The sequence below is a fragment of the Dipteris shenzhenensis genome, chromosome 18 (assembly GCF_047967505.1).
Source record: "Dipteris shenzhenensis isolate YYH24624 ecotype China chromosome 18, Dip_SZ_1.0, whole genome shotgun sequence".
NCBI lineage: Eukaryota > Viridiplantae > Streptophyta > Polypodiopsida > Gleicheniales > Dipteridaceae > Dipteris > Dipteris shenzhenensis.
In genome coordinates, this window is record NC_141613.1 from 13,728,362 (window position 1) to 13,734,213 (window position 5,852).

A 5,852-nucleotide genomic window follows, 5' to 3' on the forward strand; every position below is an offset into this window, starting at 1 on the left:
TCATCAAAATTCACAAAAGAGCAACATACCAGATTCATTGAGCCAGAAAGTCGAACTAATCCAGGAGGTCGTTTCCCGTGTCATTCTTGTATGTGCAATTGTATCCAATGGTCACGTCCAATTTAAATTTGTACTGACTGAGAACACCGATTTTAATCTATCTTCTCTCAAAATATGAAACTCACCTACACAAATTTCATTGATCTCATTACTTGGATTGCCCTTGCGAAATACTTGATAGAGCTCAGTATTTATGGTGTTGTAGCTGTCTCTCCACAAGATTTTTGTTTCGAGGCAATGAATGACTGAATCTCTCAGTACAAACTGCTCCGTTTCCCTACTGCAAATAGACCCATTCTTCCATAGATAGACTGAAAAAGATCAATCTATGACTGATAGGGAAGTTCACAGAAATAAAATTTACAGGCACAGCATGCCGAGCACGTCTTCGAAATCTGTGGCTATTCGATGAGCTCTCCATTGCGGCTTTTTCATCATCTGTAGATGCGTGATACAAGAGCGCCTCTAGAAGCAGATCACGTAATGGATCACCTTGTATTTTCCCAAGAAGAGCCTTAACACGGAACATCTCCATCCTAGGCCAACGGATAAGTGGCCCAAACTTTTTCCATGCATCAATATGCCGTTCCTTGTCTTCATAATTGACATTTTTCCAAGTACTCACTGCATAGTAGAGACATTCTTCGAAAATCACCTTAAGGTCATCAGATGCCAAGAGAGATTCCCACACCTGAGCTGATAATTGCTTAAAATCTTCTGAATGGGACAACCGACTGGGATTCTCTCTAGTCATAACCAGAGCACCTTGAAAATGATTAACTAACTGCTCTCAACCTTTGCATGCACAAGTCCACACAGGATTCTACCAAAAAGCGTTGCGATACGTGCCAAACTCCCACCAGCTTCTCTGCGGTTTCTGCCTCCAATATATCGGTGTACAAGTACTTGAGAAAATGCTCTTTCTCTGCAAACAAAAGCGCTCAGAGTGTACTCTATATACCAAAGAAGTCCATCCTAATTAATAAACTCACGCCAGATTTGTAACAAGATCAGATTGTAGACTTTACCGTAGGAGCTGAGATGGATATCGATCACTTTCTCCGACGATTCCTTGAAGCACTCTCCATCCGTAAGCTGAAAAGAACGTCGATCAAGAACTACAGCTGAATGCATCCAATGCATGTTGGTACACGCCCTCTGAATCCACTTGCCGACTCCTACAAGTACGCCACAACCTATCACAAGCCTGGAAGGGGAAAGAAACCCTCTTCTCTGATCGCGATGTACTCCTGCCTCAACCCACCTCCGAAAAGAGCTCAAGGTGGGTTAAAAACTTCCCCCCCTGCCTTGATCAAATGCATCGCCTTCATGGTGGAATCCGGAACCCATCCCTCCTACCTCACATGGGTGGGCCCTCTCTCACACGGGCGGACACACCCACAACAAAGGCCCTCACTCTATGTGCAAAAGGTGCTATCTCTAACAAAAGCTTCATGCATCTCTTGGTTTAGCAAAAAGCATCCTAGAGTTGGTACTTCAAGTTGTGAAGCTGAGTTTTGTGAATTCCTCTACAATCCACACTAGAAGTCCTTTCAACTTGTTAGACTATCTAAGAATCTGTGTTCTTTCCTCTCTTGCTTAGGTCAAATTCTATATCTCCCCGCACAATTCTTGGTAGAACTTTGCTAAGTTTTTTGAATTCCTCACTCCCACTAGCTTCTACTACATTCCAGTTGTCTGGTAGTCCTCTAATCCTTATTTTCTTGGGTTGAGCTACCTTAACTTGTTCCTTTACTTCCTTCTGAACTTGTGTACCTAAAGAGCTCGTTATCTCTTTTCTGAACTTCTCTTGAATCTCTCCCTTAAGCTTGTTGTGCAACTCTTCCATCTAAGTGGAGACTAGCTCCTCATCTAAGACTAGCTCTTCCATCTAAGTAGAGACTAGCTTCTCATCTAAACTACATTAGGGGTTGGATCATTAAGTTTGAGCTCAGTAGTTTTCACTTTCTCTTCTAACTTGTGAAAGCTGTCTTTTAGTTCACTACTCTCCTTCTCGAGAAGGACAACCTATTGTTGGAGAAGGAGGATGATTTCATTCTGCCTAGTATGGGGCAAAGATGATGCTACTATTGTTGTAGCATAGGAAGGCTGCTTTTTTGTTTTTCTGTCTCTCATTGAAAAAATGACAAACTGCGAGGACCCCGTGTGATGCTGATATGGTGCAAATGAGACACCATATGACTTTGACCCAGGGAAAAATAATGTAGCTTATCTTTTAAGGAGCAAAAATTATTTTTACTTCAAAGTGATTAGAGCAAACACTACAAGGCATAGGCCATTTTCCGACGGAAATACCGACGCTTTTTACATTAAAATTTTTTTTTTTCACGGGCGCAAAGGTCGCTATAAAAGTCGTTAAAATCGTCGGAAAAGGAGCGTCGCTATAAACCGTCGCTATATAGCGACGCTGTTAATCGTCGCTATATAGCGACGATGTAAACGTCGCTATATAGCGACGATATAAACGTCGCTATATAGCGACTCTGTTAATCGTCGCTATATAGCGACACTGGTAAACGTCGCTATATAGCGACGATTAACAGAAGGTAAAAAAAATGGTTAGTGGGGCTAAACAGGGCCAAAAGGAAGCCCTGTTTAGCCCCACTAACCATTTTTTTTTTTTTGTAATTACAAAAGAAAGTTTTTTATAACAAAATTTCCCTTGCTTGCAGGGTGATACAAAATTGTTCTTGTGAACGATGAGGAAGAAATGCATATACATATACAACTGTGTTTGAAACAAAATTACCCTGTGAAAGGGCGATACAAAATGGCTCTAACGAGCGGATATGAAAAATGCTACTACCACTACTAATCCGAATCCGAATCCGAATCGTCTTGTTGGGCTGTTCCCTGGTCCTCGGCACCTGCATCTTCTCCCTCGTCCCCGACACCTGCGTCTTCTCCTTCGTCATCGGCACCTGCGTCCGATCCTTGCCCCTGTTGATCGCTCGTCTCTGATGATGGGACGCTTGAGCTTTGACCCTGAGACTGAACCAAATAAATCGAAAATTAGATTGGAACTTAAATTAAAAAGTGAGATTACAAGCAGGAGTAAACTTATACCGTGCGAGCAGCCACCTCAGCCCAATCGACTGTCGCTCCCATTGCCTCTTGCTCAATGAACCACGGCTTGGTTCCTATCCGAAATGCGCGCCGCGTCTCTGCATCCGTAGGAAGACGACCCATCGCAGCTTGCTGTGGATCCAATTTACGAGAGTTAGAGTTAGCTAAAGTGCATGTAATATGTAAGTAAAACAAATAGAACAATACATTAAATGGAAAGAAGTAAACTTACCACGGTTGCCTCGAACGCATACCGTCCACCTGCACCAAAGTGCGAAGTACCTACGACATCCAGCCGTCTCTTCGCAGCCCTCCTCTGACCCTCGAACATTTCAGGATGGTCCCTATTCTGCTTCTTCAAGAACTTCCAATCAGCTTTGTCTGCCCAGCTGGGTTTAGACAACCCCTTTGTAATGGAAGTACGCATGGTTGATCTGCGATGCTTTAGGACCAAACCCATGCGCTCGAGCATATAACTGTTATTAAACTCCACATTTGGCGGATTAGGAAATCTGAGTTTTAACTCATCGATCACCGCCTGCTTCTTTTGGCCATCTTGATACCGCCAATCGATATTTATGCCGCTCTTGAAGTGATGACTCATCAACCGCCTCATGGCGGCCATCACTGCTTTGCCCTTTTTGTCTTCTATTATCTCTCCGGCAGATGTGATTTGATAGGAGAGATCCCCTGATGAGTAAGGGGGACTGACGGTAGCAGAGTCTGAAGGAGTGGAAGCTGCGCGACCGCTTCCGGATCGAGGAGTAGCTGTGGGAGTAGGAGAGGGAAAGGGACCTGACTGATACTGTGTCTCCGGACCAAGTGGAGACCTAAAGGAGCGTGAGTGTGCTGACTCGTCTACATCTCCTGAGTCAGCACAACATGAGCCGCCCATCCTACTCTTCCTTCCCTTGCGGGAGGCATGCGCAGGTGATGATCCCGCGGTCGAAGGGGCGCGAGGGGATGGCTGGGCTGTACGTCCACCCGTCGGTGTAGGGGAAGGAATTGCGGAGGTCCTCTGAGAGAGCAAAGAGAAGAATCTCGCTGCCTCCTCATCGCTCATCTGCGCTACAAACTCGTCGGGAGTCCCAACAAATCCATGCGCGGCTAGCAAAGGAGTCCCCTGAGGGGTAGTGGCAGTGCTACGTGGAAGAGGGGTCGGACCAGGGGTAGTCACAGTGCTAGGACCGAGAGGAGTCGGACCAGGGGTAGTCCTCGGGGTAGTCGCCTAAGAGGAATCAAAGTCCTCTGGAGCATATAGATCGTGAGCTCTCCTCCTGCGAGGCTGTCCGTACTCGTCGGATGAGCGACGTGATCCCATGTCTAACATAGACACAAACACGAAAACAGAAAACAAATAAACAAACATGAGCATTCTCATAGGCATAGGCATAGGCAAGAAGAAAGAAGAGGGAAAGGAAAGAAGAGGGAAAGGAAAGAGGGAAAGAAGAGGGAAAGATAAGAGGGAAAGAAGATGTAAAGGAAAGAAAAGAATGAGAACGAGGAAATAGAGAATGAGAGAAAGGGAAAGAGATGAGGGAAAATAGAGAATGAGAGAAGGGGGAAATGAGAGAAGGGGGAAATAGAGTGGGAAATAGAGAATGAGCTTATGCAAAAATAGAGAATGAGCTTATGCTTCTCTCATTCTCTATTTCCGCATAAGCTCACGCATGTGCATGAGCTTATGCGGAAACTTAAGCATAAGCTCATGCACATGCATGAGCATAAGCATGAGAAGGATGAGTTTCCGCATGCTTATGCTCATGCGGAAAAAGAGAAGGAGCTTATGCAGAAAAAGAGAAGGAGAGAAGGATGAGTTTCCGCATGCTTATGCTCATGCGGAAAAAGAGAAGGAGCTTATGCAGAAAAAGAGAAGGAGAGAAGCATCTCTCATTCTCTATTTCCGCATAAGCTCCTTCTCTTTTTCCGCATGAGCTTATGCTTATGCTCATGGGTGAGCATGAGCTTATGCTCATGTTTCCGCATATGCGAAAATAGAGGAGGAGAGAAGCATAAGCTTCTCTCATTCTCTATTTCCGCATATGCTCACGCAAAAGAGAAAGAGAAAGAGCTTATGCGGAAAGAGAGAAAGAGCTTATGCGGAAAAAGAGAATGAGATCCGCATATGCTTCTCTCATTCTCTATTTCCGCATAAGCTCCTGCGGAAACTTCCGCATAAGCTCATGCTCATGAATAAGCATAAGCTCATGCTTATGCTCATGCGGAAATAGAGAAGGAGCTTATGCGGAATGAGAGAAGGAGCTTGTCATGAGCTTATGCGGAATAAGAGAAGGAGCTCATGCGGAAACTTGCGGAAAATTGCATGCGGAATAAGAGAAGGAGCTTATGCGAAAAAAGAGAATGAGAGAAGCATAAGCATAAGCATGAATGAGCATAAGCATGAGCTTATGCTTATGCTTATGCATAAGCATAAGCATAAGCTCATGCATAAGCTCATGCTTATGCTCATGCGGAAACTTGCGAAGGAGCTTATGCGGAATGAGAGAAGGAGCTTATGCGCAAAAAGAGAAGGAGCTTATGCGGAAAAAGAGAAGGAGCACTTGCGGAAACTTGCGCATAAGCTCTTGCGGAAACTTGCGCATAAGCTCATGACAAGCTCCTTCTCTCATTCCGCATAAGCCCCATCTCTATTTCCGCATGAGCATAAGCATGAGCTTATGCTTATGCTTATGCATAAGCATAAG

At 44.7% G+C, this 5,852-nt stretch overlaps 1 pseudogene; it reads right to left on the reverse strand.

Moving 5' to 3' along the window:
- Positions 1-244: 244 nt before the first annotated feature.
- LOC147890826 (BTB/POZ domain-containing protein At2g46260-like) lies at positions 245-1,203 on the reverse strand (annotated as a pseudogene).
- Between the last annotated feature and the right edge of the window lie 4,649 nt (positions 1,204-5,852).